General features: G+C 47.2%; 1 protein-coding gene across 2 annotated transcripts in view; it reads left to right on the forward strand.

The window, feature by feature from the left end:
* Nucleotides 1–13,301, forward strand: part of MEGF6 (multiple EGF like domains 6) — a 78,096-nt gene that overhangs the window by 23,396 nt on the left and 41,399 nt on the right. The window contains exon 1 of one of the 2 annotated variants that reach the window (XM_086860788.1): nucleotides 10,676–10,736. The exons of the other annotated variant lie outside the window; for it this stretch is intronic. The gene's annotated coding sequence lies outside the window, so the exon portion shown is untranslated. Of the gene's footprint in view, nucleotides 1–10,675; nucleotides 10,737–13,301 lie in introns of those variants that run through there. 2 annotated transcript variants of the gene reach the window in all.

Genomic DNA, 13,301 nt, shown 5'->3' on the forward strand with positions numbered 1-13,301 from the left:
AGGTGCCTTCAATCATGGTATCTCCATGAGGTCTTGTAGGGGGCAGAGCCTTGGTTTGAGGTGGGACCCCACTGCAGATGGGCTCTGCTAATGCAAAAAGAAGTAGAATAACCAGTGTTTGCTGGTTAAAATAGGGATTCTTTTCCTTTAGAGATTTATGTGGCTCGCTTAAAGACTGGCTAGACCACTCCCAGAGGTCCAACCCAGCTCTCCTTGCCAGGAGCTGTTTCAAATCACGGATAATGGGAGTCAGTTCTGTGATTCATGGTCCTGATCTATCAGAGATCAAAGGGCCAAAATAACCGAGCCCGGTGTAAGAAAGGCAGCGGCCAGCGGGGGCTGGGCCCCCCTGGCTGGGTTAAGTGGTGAAAGGGGCAGGAGGGCTCTCAGCAGCTGAGGAGGATCCGGGGATGCTGTGCCTTGCCTTGGCATGCCGTTGTGTTGAGTGAGGGGTGTTGGGTTTCAGCCCCGCAGATGCCGAGGCGATGGATGCCAGATGTGTGTCATTAGAGGATACCTCTCCTTACCAGCTGCAAATTGTCCATCGCTTCCTCTGCTGTTTTCATCGGGAGAAGCTTGAATTCCCACTATTTCCTGCCATCTCAGATGTTGTCAGGCTGCTCTTTAGCTGTCAAGTCATAGAATTGTACAGCCCAAAGCAGTCACGTGTGGCAAAGTCAGGCATTGTGTGTTGATTTGTATTTTTTCAGGAGCTTGGTTACTATTTGCCTTGATAAACTTGCCCAGAAAATTCCGTTTTACATTTAACTTGCAAACTGAATCCCCAGAAAACTCCAAGGATTTTACTGGAAGAATGCTGGAGATGGTTTTGTACTTATGTGAGAAGACATGGCTTTTCACTTTGTGGTCTCTGGTGCAACAGGATATGGTCCTAAAAAATGTGTATTTTTAAACTGAAGAAATGGTTAAAAAATAGGAATACAGAATGCTCATGGTTAGGGATAAATTCATTAGGAAAATGTTCACACTTTACCCAGGCTTTTCTTCAGGAGGAATCTGAGGTTTTGGTGAGGTTCCATGTGTTTGATTCCTTGCTGTAGGGCACTTGTTGAGTTCTGTGAATATACCATTTTCCAGGCCCTTGGAAGTTCATTCCTTCCTGCCTGTATCTCCCCAACAGAACACTTTAGCAAGCTCCCTTCTAGAAATGGCCTGAAAGGTTTATTTTATTTTTTCAAACCTAAAAGAAAGGTTTATTATAAGGAGAACGAGGGCAGCAGCTCCCTTTCCTGAGCACTTCCCATGGCCTTGCCTTGGGGCTGTGTCTGGATGAGGAGGAGGAAGATGAGGAGCATTCCATGGGCTGCTGTGGCAGAGATGCAGGAAAAGAGAGGAAAAAGGACCTGGATCTCTTCTAAGGAAAGCGTTTGGAGGTACCTGTCCCTTCCATGCTGCCCTCCTGGCATGTTCCATGGCTGGAAATGCACTATTGGCTCTGACCTTTCCCCATATTCAGTGGAGAGTGAGGGTGCTTGAAATGTGTAGGAGAAACAGATGTAGAAAATGAGTTTTGGGAAGCAGCAGACCAGGTAATTTTTCTGGTTTAAAATGATTTAGGCATTATCCCCCTCCATATGGGCTGGGAACCTGCCCTGGATTGCACAGCAGAGTAGTGACTCCTGGCAAAAAAATACATTATTTCAGCCTCCTTTTTCCCCAGTTGCTCAGGATCTCACCTCATTAATAGCAGAAATTTTGGAATGTCAGATATTTGGCATATCTGGCTATTGGAGCTGTACAATAGGTCCCTGTGGCTGCCTGTCACTGAGCCCCATCTTCTGTGGGAGGTGTTTGATCTGCACCTGGTTGTGCTGGGACTGGCCCTGCCCAGGAAACCTCTCCCACCTTGAACAACTGCTCCTTTGAGGAGCTGAATTTCCAGTTTAAAATATTACATTTATACTTTCTTACTTTTTAAATTGATGAATCTCCCCAGAAGCGAGTAGTCCTGACCCTTTCATTAGAGACAAAAGGGAGTGTGTATAAATGTCTTTTGTGGCTTGGCAGTAAACTTGCTGAGGACGACATAAAACGTGCTCATTAAATGCTCTTTACCCAGCATTGCTTTTTGTTTTCAGCAGCACTGTGATGTTTCATCCCACCATTAATTGCCTAATACCAATTATGGCATAAACAAGCCATTTGCTAGTGTAACTTTTTCCATTTATTTTCCAAGGTTCTTGCTCTTGACACCTATTATGCATCTGGGAATATGAGGGGCAATATTTGTGGGGAAATATAAATAATGAGATCGGTGATCGATAGTTTTACACAGACCTTCCGGTGCTATAAACGCAACTGTGGTTCTTGAGAACCTTCCAAAACACTCCCCCCACTTGGATGCTTTGTTGTATTGAGCTTAATTATATGGAGACAAAGAGACTTGGAGAAGGCTCTTTTTTCCCAGGGATGTGCCAGTTTTTCGGCGTAAGACACGGACTGTTGTTGTGTGCTGGCAGCCGAGCGAGCGGCCTCGAGGGAGAGGTGGGCATTGCCTGGGTGTCACAGACACCCCAAATGCTGCCAAGTGCCTCGAAAGACTGGGCACAGGCAGAGGGGCAGAGCTGACCCCTCCTTACAGCCCTTCTGCATGAGGTCATTGTCTTCTTTATGGCATTTCAGCTTCTGACTCTGTTCCAGCCAAAATCTGGGAGCTGGCGACACAAGCAGCAGTGCTGCAGCATTTTGAAAGGTACTGGTTTAGGATTCCCTTTGGGATAAAGAGTGTGGCTTCTGGAGCTTCCTATTCACATGAGTGAGTTTAAACCTGATACATCTGGATGTCACACTGACTCTTGCCATGCCTGTAGCTCTCATTTCTCTCTCTGATAGCAGAGATTTATCCTTTGTCACTGCTGCTCCTGGAAATACAGTGTCAAGCCTGGTCCCCCCAGTGCAGGGACGGGCACTGACAGGCTCCTTGTGTTAGAAATCATAGCAACAAGGACTCAGGAGGTAGAAGAGACTTTTGATGTTTATCTGGAGAAATGGTAATGAGCCAGGGTTGTGAGCCCTGGCTGTGGGAATGAGTCCAGGGATGTGTCTGGAGCCCAGACCTGCAGCCTGGGGCATGTGTGGTGCTCAGAGCCATCCACTCCTCCAGCCCCTGTCTGAACCCTTTACAGCTTAGCCTGGTGCTGTAGCATTTCTTCTGAACCCTCAAACTAGGTCTTGCTAATTTTCCCCCCTTAGTTCTGTGTGAATCTCTTTGGCTGTATAAGTGGTGAGAAGGATGCTCCATGCTTTTCTCTCTGCCATGCTGGCAGCAAGTCTTGGTCACTGCTGTCCATTCAGAAGCCACCTGCCATGGGAACACACCACTGAAGGTCACCAGCTGCCTGGTGGGCACAGAGCTTCACCCTGGCATGGATTCTGCTGTGAGAAACAACTAAAAATGGGACAAACCTGCTGGAGACACTCAAACCTCTTGATGCTCAGCCTTGGCAAAGCCTCTGTGATCTCACAGAGCTGAGGTTGCTTCAAAGGGTTGGAAACTTTGAATGAAGTCTCTTCACCTTCTCTGTAAGAGGAATACAGGTTCTTTCCCAGGAGAGTCATCTTCCTGTCTTCCTATTAAATACAGTTCTGGCCATACAGTGGAAAAAAATCATCAAAGCCCAGCCGGTGCACTGAGCTCCTGAAGGGAAGCCTTGGAAAGCCTCGGAAAGGCTGCCAGGCACAGTATATTTTTTATTGCATCCATTATATAATGTGTCAAAAAAGAATTCTCTCCACTATGGGGAGATATTTATAGTGCATGGGGTTTTATGGCTGAAGTGGAGTGTCTCAGGTTACCCTGGCTAAGCCAAGCCAGGCTGCTGCCTCTGGCTCCAGGGGAGCAGGTCTGGGAGCCTGAGGGTGACCTGGGGAAAGGAGCAGCTTCTCTGGATGTCATGGCCTGTCCCACCTCTGCAGCTCCTGAGAGCTTGGGAGGACCAAGCAGAAATTTTCCCAAATTATCAACAAATTGGACAAGGCAGCAGGTAAAAACCAGTGGCAAGATGTGGGAGTGGGCAGGAGGAGGAGGAAGAGGAGGTTCAGAGAAGTCCCTGGTGAGTCTGCCTGAGACTCATATTGGTCAAGGAGCTGAGGAAACAACAAATGATGTGACATCCATAGGAAAAAATGTGTGATCTGAGTGGAGAGGGGACATTTGATGGACATTAACAGAAACTGTGTGAAGGACACCTGGCACAGGTATGGGTACACTCTTGGATCCATATCAGCTGGTCTCTCTTGGGATGTTCCCCCAGAACATCTGCACAGCCTAAAGCAGCACCTTGTGCTGACGTGGCTCACACATTGGTGGGATGGAGGCAGATGAAGAGGTCACAGATGTCTCCTTTAGGTCAGGAAGATTCCCCAGTGGCAGTTTCACTGGAAGTGTGGTTACCTTGCCTTGGAGAAGGCAGCTGGAAAGGAGATGAGCAGAAATGTTTACCTGAACTGAACCACTGAAATATTTGAGCTCAATTTTCCTCTTCTTTAAAAACTAAATACCTTAAGGACCAGACAAAACCCTTCACAACTTTTCATGCCTTAACCTCTGTGTCAAGGAGTCGAGTTCCAAAAGACCTGCAAAGTTTACAGACAACTTTCTTATGCAACTTTTAAGCTCATGAGGATTGAAAGCCCTGACTGTGGTATTGATTAAACCTTTTTTGGCCATCTGACATTTTTATGTTTGTGAGGAATTTAGTGGGAGCCAAGCCTGATAATGCAATCACTCTGGGGAGGCTGGCTCACACTAAAGAGGGGGTGTCAGATTGCACATGCACAGCTGGTATGTGTGGGAATGATGCCACTGTGATAAAGTGAGCCTGTGATCCCTTCTCCATCTCTCCTGGGGCTCCCCAAAACCCAGACAGGGCACGTACGTGAGTGTGTTTGTGCATGTGGGATCTCTCCACGTGTGCTGCTGTTTTCCTACATCCACAAGGCTTAAAACATCCCAAAATTACCTCATGCTGCCCTTTCTGCCACAGCAGGTACAGCTCTGGTCATGTATGAGGAAAACATCACAGAATCACAGAATCATTAATTTTGGAAAAGACCTTCAAGATCATCGAGTCCAACCTGTGCCAAATCCCCACCTTGTCACCAGCCCAGAGCCCTGAGTGCCACATCCAGAGAAGGGGATTCCACCACCTCCCTGGGCAGCCCCTTCCAAGGCCTGACCACCCTTCCCATGGAGAAATTCCTCCTGATGACCAGCCTGAGCCTCTCCTGGGACAGCTTGAGGCATTTCCCCTTGTTTCCTGTGAGCAGAGCTCGACCCCACCTGGCTGCACCCTCCTGTCAGGTTCAGTGGTAAACAAAAAAACTGGAAAGTGCCAGATACGTCAGCAGCATTTGATAAACTGCACAAAGATGACAGATGACATCAGTTTGGATGGGAAATTTAAGAAGAAATAAGGGGTGAAGGAAAAAGCCTGTGGGAAGCAGTGCCCGTGGCACAGAGTCAGCATTATCTGAGCACCGCAGGAAGCTGCAGAGCTGTGACTGATAATCTGCTCCCTGCAGACCACGCAGCTCCCAGCAGGCACAGGCTCCTTTTATTCCCCAAAAAAAGAGATTTCCTGGAGGTGCTGTCTGTCACGGCTGTTTTATGATGTCTCTGTTATTGCAGGTCAGGAGGAGCCAGGCTGGGCTTGTCTCAGCATTTGATATAATCCATAGAAAGGCACTGGGTTCACAGAGTATTAGATTAATAAGGAGGAGAATCTGGATAGGAATTCTGGAGATATGGGAAAATCTGAAATATATCCTTACAGTTTCTCTTTTTCACAAGTCTGGTTACACTTCTGTATCTTGCAACTTGCCTTTGCCACCCCTGCTGGTGGATCTCCTGGGGGTGCCATGGGAGACAGGGACTGAAATACCATGGTGCCAGATCCCAGAGGGTGCTGAGCTGGAGAGAGGGGAAACGACACAAAAAGGAAGAAGGAAAACAACAAAGAAACAAAAACCTCACCGAGCCTGGATTTTGTGTGTAATCCCTGTGTGCTGGCAAACTTCAGCAGAGCCCCAACACAGGGAGGATTGTGCAGCCCGGCCCCGGCTCATCCCCCTGGCACAATCTCAGAGAAACAACGGACAGGCTCCTCTTTCATCCCAAATTCAGCCACACAGAAGTGCCTGCAGGACCCACAGCATCCTGCCAGCCCTGTGCTCAACTCCTTGCATTTTAGTGCTGGAGAAAGCAAATTATCTGATTTCCTTTAGGTTATCAGGAGGGTTTGTTCCTGAGGGAATACTGATGAGTTTTTAAGGGGTCAAATCCCCAGGGCGTCACAGCCTTTCTCCCAGCACAGCTGGGTTCAGGGAGATATTCTACAGCAGCCTCATTTTTAGGGAATAATTCCCCAAATCTTCTCTCTGAGAGCCTGGTGCAGTCTGTGAGGTGTCCTCTCGGCCAGAGGGAGGGGGTAGAGCATCTCCGCTGGGCTCTGGAGCTGCTCTCTTTGCAGCGCTCCCGTCCAAGAGCTGCAGGGTGATCCCTTTGCAATGAGGGAAAAACCCTTTTGCCCCGGTTTTAACCATTTCAGTCTGTATAAACTCTAGTTTATGGTTTTAGTTTTGTTGGTTTTTTTTTTCTGTCAAGCAAAATGCAGAAACTTTTGTTTACTTTTTTGTCTTATGAAAAGTTACTTCCCTACAAAAAACCCAACAAAAAAACCAACAACCAACTAACCAACCAGCCAACCAACCAACCAAAAAAGCCAACAAAAACAAATAAACAAAACCCCACAAAACCTCAAACAAACAAACAAACAACCTCCCACACCCCCAAAACCAACCAACCAACCAACCAACCAACCAACCAACCAACCAACCTACCAGAGAAAAAAGCTTTTTTAAAGATTATTGAAATTTTAAAAAACCCAAATATTGAAGATAAGAGTTACCTATATATATCTCTATATCTATATCTATATCTATATCTATATCTATATCTATATCTATATCTATATCTATATCTATATCTATATCTATCTACCTGTAGATAAGAGTTGTGTGTATGCAACATTGAAGATCTAAGTGCAGATTCTGTTTGAAAAACCGATTTTCACATGTTTTATTTCGTTCAGGACCATCCTTTTTAAGAAATTGATCTGGAAGGGCAGCCTCCAGCCTTTGCTGGCTCCAGCTGTGTGCTGGCAGCTCAGGAGCCCTGACCTTTTTGGGACAATAATCCTGGGAATGAACACTTGGTTTTGGACTCCCAGAAGATCTTGGGGTATATCCCTTATATTTATAGAGAATATTTCACTACAAATCTGCCTTCATAGGATTGCTAAAGGAAGAATCCCAGCAGCAAGGTGGCTTTCCGTGAATATTGGGAATGAATCCAGTCTGCTTGCTCTGTCCAAGGTGAGGAACCTGCTGGGATGGGGCCGAGGCTGGCACACTGACATCAGAATTTGGACCCCGGTCCTCCTTTCCCAGGGAATTGGTCCCTGATCCTCTTTCCCAGGGAATCGTGAGCAGGTGGAGGTGCTTTGTGAGCTCTGGAACTCTCCAGGATAATGCCCATCTTTCCTTTCCCTGCGCTGCGGGCCGGGGCTGTGCGGCTGGGACATCGCTGCCACTTGCTGGGAAAGCTGGGAACTCGTTCGAGGGAAAACCAGATGTTTCCAAACCGGGGCCTCTGGCATTTCAGCTTCCTTCAGGCCTTTTTTACCGGAGCTGTAAAATCACCTGACAATGGGCCATGAATATTAATGGTGCTAGCCCGAAGGCACGGGGAGAGTGGGGCTTTGTTATCAGGTTAAAAGTGGACGGCTGCTTTCATGTGGGAGTATGTAACCTCCATAAATAAAACACCAGATGTGCCTGGATTCTGTTTTCCTTTAAACGACTAGGGAATTCTCATAAAGAGCAGGAATAGCTAGGGCTAGCAGGAGTTTATTTCAAACCTTTCCTGGAGCAGGGGGAGCTGGTGAATGCCGGGGTCTGCAGCCAGGTCTCTGCAGGGTGGGTACCACCTCCAGCCGGGGCCCTGAGGCTCTGAACCCCCCAGGTTAAGCCAGGTTTACCTGTAAATCCTCCGAAACGGGGCCTGTCTGCTCACACGAGCAGGATGTTGGTGCAGGTGTTCCTGCGGGAGGATGGTGGTGCACGGACCACGGGAGGGAATGATGCTGTCAGTCCCTTCCTTGGGAGGGATTTGTACTCAGAATATATTTGAAACAAATCTTGCACAGGTGTGAGGCTGGAGGAGCAGGATGGGATTCCTCCAAAGAAGAATTTTTCATTTTTAAATGAGCACAGATTATCTGGAAAAAAATATGCTATATGGGTGAAAGTTCAGAGCATTGTTCTCTTTCCTAACTTTTCCTTGAAAATGAAAAAGCATTTCATGAGCAGATGATTTGAAACAGTTTTGACAAAAATAATGGAGGAAGTTTTATACTGATTTTATTTATGTTTCCATGGCATTTTGAATAAAACTAAGAAGCTTCCCAGGAGCTCCTTGAATCCACTGTGTGTGACCTTGGAAATCAAGTATTGGTGGAGCCTGTGGGGTGATTTGAGGTGACCCATACTTGGTTTCAAGGGTCTGTGGGAATCTCCAAGAAGAGTGAACATTGCTCTGTGCCTGCTCCAGTTGCTGCATGACTCCTTTGGTGTCTCACCACAATAAACACGAGAGCACAAGAAAAACCATCCCCTCAGTGCTGAGGATTGAGGTGGTTTGGTAGCATTCTTGAATACTGGCTTGTTTTGTTTTGAAAAATCACCTGGAAAGTTACATTTCTGGGTGATGTGAAAGATAGGACTGATCTGGACACAGCAGCTGCACCTGAGTCATCTGTGCCATGTCCAGTCCATGTCAGCTCCTCAGGCTGGATTTGAGCTGCAGAGTTTGTCCAAAGCTCACGGAATTCAGGATGGCCAAACAGCCCTAAAACCATGACAGGATAATCCTCACCCTCAGCCAGCGGTGATGCTGAGCCTGTGGCGAGCTGGGGGATGAGGAACACTCCTCATTTTATTTATGGATCATCTGTTTCGGTCACAGAGGAAGGAAGTTCCTTAATGCTTTGATAAATACAAGCTCTAGGGAGCTGCAGGAGTGTTTGCAGAGCCCAACCACAAAGCTTATTTTGACAAAATGTGGAGGCAAGGATCATTCTGGCTCTGGCTGTATCTGCTGGAGGAACTCAGGGCTTACGGGGAACCTGCTGAGACTGGGTCTGTTTGAAAGATTAAAGGGAATTTTATATGAAAGCTGCAGTTAAATGTAATAGTAATAATAACAATAACAATAACAATAATAATAATAATAATAATAGTAATAATACTTCAGGTATGCTGGGCTTCATCTGGATCCATACCTCCCCTCAAACAGACCCTACATTTAGGCACTTTCTCTGCACGAAAACGTAATTAGAATTTATGGATTTATGGAATCCATACTTTTAAGGCCTGCAGAGTGCAAACTGCCCAGAGTGCTGGCCAGCTCTCCTCCAGCTCCCTGCCCTCTGGAGCCCTTGGAATGAGCTGCCGGCTCCCAACGCCGGCAGGTCGCTGTGGAGAGGGGATTAAGCAAATATAAACCCTTGGGGATTTCGTTAAGCTCTAGCAGGTCTTAGGATTTCTGAAAAGTAAAACAAAACTTGCACGGTCTGGTGTTTCCGAGCAGCCAGGGCGCTCCGAGCCCAGACAGGACCGAATTAGAAGAGGCTGAGGGAATTAAACGCTGGGGCTCTTTGATCACATCAGCCTTGTTTTGATTGCTGTCCTTCTCCAGCTCTGTTCTTGGCTGGGAATACATTTAATTCTTCATGACTTGACAGGTTTGTGCACTGCCTGCAGACACCTTTCACTGCTGTTATGGCAGGGCTGATCTGGGGCCTGGTTTATGCTGAATAGAAGTGTCACTTCCAGGGATGGCCCTGCAAGGCCCTTCCTGTCACCATCCGTGTCTCTGCCACCATTCCCAGCCCATGGATTGCCACAGGATTCCCTCTGCAGCTGGCCCTGGAGGCAGCAGAGACCTGGGAGTGATGGGAATGGGGCTGGCTCTGGGTGAGCAAGGGAAAAACCAGGATTTATCTGCAGTAGCAGGAGGAAACCCGGAGCCCGGCGTGGCTAAAGCTCGTTCCTGGCACAGCTGCAGCCCATTCTTCTTCCATCCAGCCCAAGTGCCTTCAAACCCTATTTGTCTCCATTTTTCTGCTCTCTTGTAAGGAGGAAATGCTGCTTTACAGAGCAAAAAAACCCCAACTTCTTAAGCACAGATACATTTTTGAAGTGCCTTGTTCAGTGCCAAATGTCAAAAATTTGCCAGCAACTGATAAATCTTTTTGAAACCTCCCCTTGTATTCCACACGTCCAGCTAAAACTTGGAATTTCCTGATCTTGAGGTGATTGGGATCTGTATCCAAAAATAATGGAGTGGTCTAGCAGTGATGCAGGAGTGGAGAACACCTCTAGTGCTGGTTCATGACTTCCAGAGGGATTTTGGGGAGGATGGAGGATGCTTCAGGGGAGAAGGTTTTAGCTCCTTCAGCTCCCCAGTGGAATCCGTGGGAGTCGCTGAGGAGGGGAGGGAGGGATCCGGTAACAGGGGGGTGGTGATTCCTCCCTTCTCACCTGGTGATTAGTCACTCCTCTAATAAAAGGTAATTTGAGAAAAGTGCTCTCTGTGCCTTCAAGGTCTGGCCCACACCCTGCTCAGGGGTAGAGAGAGCTCTGGTTTCAGTGGGGTAACGTCTCATTCTCGACTTGAGTTACAAAAATTAGTAGAAAATGCATACAAAGTGTCTATTTTATGTTTTTCAACCTTTTAGCTTAGATTTCTGTGGATTAATGCTATCCAGGGTACTTGTGTGTGTTTATTTGAAGGAATTTTAGTGGCAAAGGATAACAGTTCTAAGACAAGAAAGTAAAACTTCTAAAACAGGTCTATAATGCAGAGAAATTTTATCTTCTCATTTTCATGAACAAGAGGGTTGCTAGACAGTGAGCCAGAGAATTGGGATAAGAGGTGTGTTCTTATCCATTCCTCCAGGAATCTTTTGGGTGACATCTGGAGTGTTTGGGCAAGGAAGGAGGGGGAATGTTTTGTACCTGTTAATGTTGCTTTTTCTTATTGGCACTGAAAGCTCAAAATGGGAAGAAGTGCTGCAGCAAAAGCAGTTGGGTTTGGTTTTGTGCAGCATCTCAAACACAGGCAGGGTCATGGTGAGCAAGGCTGGGGATTGTGGCCATGCCTTGTATTTCATTGCTCCAAAAGAGATGAGATTTCTCCTTCCTGGTCTGTGCCACTGTTCCCTGCTCTGCCTTAACCCTGCTCCTGAAATGGAGTGGAAGAGAAGCCCCAGTGTTTGTCTGTAAATGGAAATGCTCAGTGGGGCTGTGTGAGCCCAGTGCCAGCTGTGCTGCAGGTGGAATTCCCACAGCTGGAACGTGCCCTGCTGTGCTCCGGTGGGATCTCCCCAGCACTCCCATCTCTGAGAGCGCTGCTGGTCCAGCTCAGAGTCAGAGAAATGCAAAAAGCTCTTTGCTCATCAGAGCCAAGAACAAGATGACAGTTTTTGGACGGTGTCACAGCTCTGGGATTCCTGGGCAGGTCAGGGAAAGCACCTTCCCCAGGCTCCTTCAGAGCAGAGCCCCAAACCCCCAGATTCCCTGGAGAGACACTGAAACACCCGCCCAGGGCACACTGGGGGTTGCTTTAGATGGTCATGGCTTTGTGGCAGAGTTCTTGCATATTTTCAGCACTGGTTTGCTTAGCAGAAGGCCAAAAGTATTTAAATAATTAACAAAGATTGCTGACGAACAGGGAAAGAGCTGTTTCTGTGGATATCGGTTTGGACATTAAAGAATTCCACAGAAAAATGTCACTTTCTTGCCAATTTGGTACATTTGTCTTGTTTTGTTGAAAATAACTGAAAAGTATTTCCTGGCTCTGTACCACTGTAGAGATGTGTGAAATAAACAGCTCTGCCCTTATCTTAGCCAAGCGAAAATATTTCCAGTTTCCCCAGAATTCCCCTGATGAGGATTAGCTTCTCTGATGATTAAGAGGTTCAGGATTTTGGTAGAAACAAGCAATCCTTTAATTTTTTTTCTTTTCCCTTTATTTATTTTTTTTTCTTTATTTCTTACACTTTTAGGGAGGACAGTGTGAATCCCTTTGCACATATTCTTGGAATAATTCATACCTTTTTGCTCCCTGTCTCTCCCTCGTTGCCTCTGACTCCGTGTCTGGGGGCAGAGGGTGCCCTGAGTGCTATCGTCCTCCTGGAGCCCCTCATCCATCCTGTGGGGATTTGCCCTGTCTGCAGGTCTCATCCTGCCAAAACAGGACACTTAGGGAAGATTAAGCCCTAAATTAAGTGAGAGAAGAGTTTGCACTGGGCTGTCTCACTCCTGCTTTGCTCGAGTGTAGATCTTTTCACCCCAAAGCGGGTGTTGGGTTATTCCCCTGTGGCTGCACTTCTCAAACAACCCCACTACTGTGTCATCGGGGGGGACCCTGCTGTCCTCACCTTAATGTCTATTTTTACATCAGATAAGAAGCTCTTTCCAGACTCCCCACATGCTCTCACATGCTCTCAGGAGTGGATGGGGCTGGATTTGTGTTTGTGCAGACGGGGAGAGTTTAAGGCACTGATTAATGTTTACAATTTGCAAAAATATTCAGCTTGTGTTGGTCAGAGTCCTGATGGAGCCTGAATAAAGCTGCCTGAGCTCCAAACCACAGGGTCAGACATTTGGAGCCCAGTGCTGGCTGGGAGGGTTTGGAGCTCGCACCTCTCCTGAGGGTGGCCCAAGAAGAGGAGCTGTGGGTTCAGGAGGTCGGCAGTTAAAAGGCTTCACCCTTGGGATCTGATTCCTGGCTCAGAGTGACATCAAGCTGGGACTTTCAGAGTTCTCTCTGAAGTGTCTGCTAAACAAACTGCTCTGCAATAGCATCAGCTTTGTGTGGAGAGGCAGGAAAATAGCAGGGACTAGAGTGTGCTGCTAATTTAATAGAGGTTTTGAAGGGAAAAATTTCATCTTGGCCACTCAAGAGTTTCCCAGACGTTGGTCAGAAAAAGGATGTTGTAGCTCAGTGCCACTTTTCCTGCCCAGAATTGCCTAAATTGTGTTGATTCACTCCCAGCAGCAGCAGGCAGTGGGTGGGGAACCATTGCAGGACCACAGGGCAAACCCAGGAGTTCCTTTCTTGCCAGGGTTGTGCTCACTTGGCTGAAGTCTGGGACCTCAAAGGAAGGGTGAATCTGAGCCCTGCAAAGACAGGCAAAAAACTCTGTGTTTGGCTG

Source organism: Cyanistes caeruleus, chromosome 22 (assembly GCF_971803275.1).
Source record: "Cyanistes caeruleus chromosome 22, bCyaCae1.hap1.1, whole genome shotgun sequence".
Classification (NCBI taxonomy): domain Eukaryota; kingdom Metazoa; phylum Chordata; class Aves; order Passeriformes; family Paridae; genus Cyanistes; species Cyanistes caeruleus.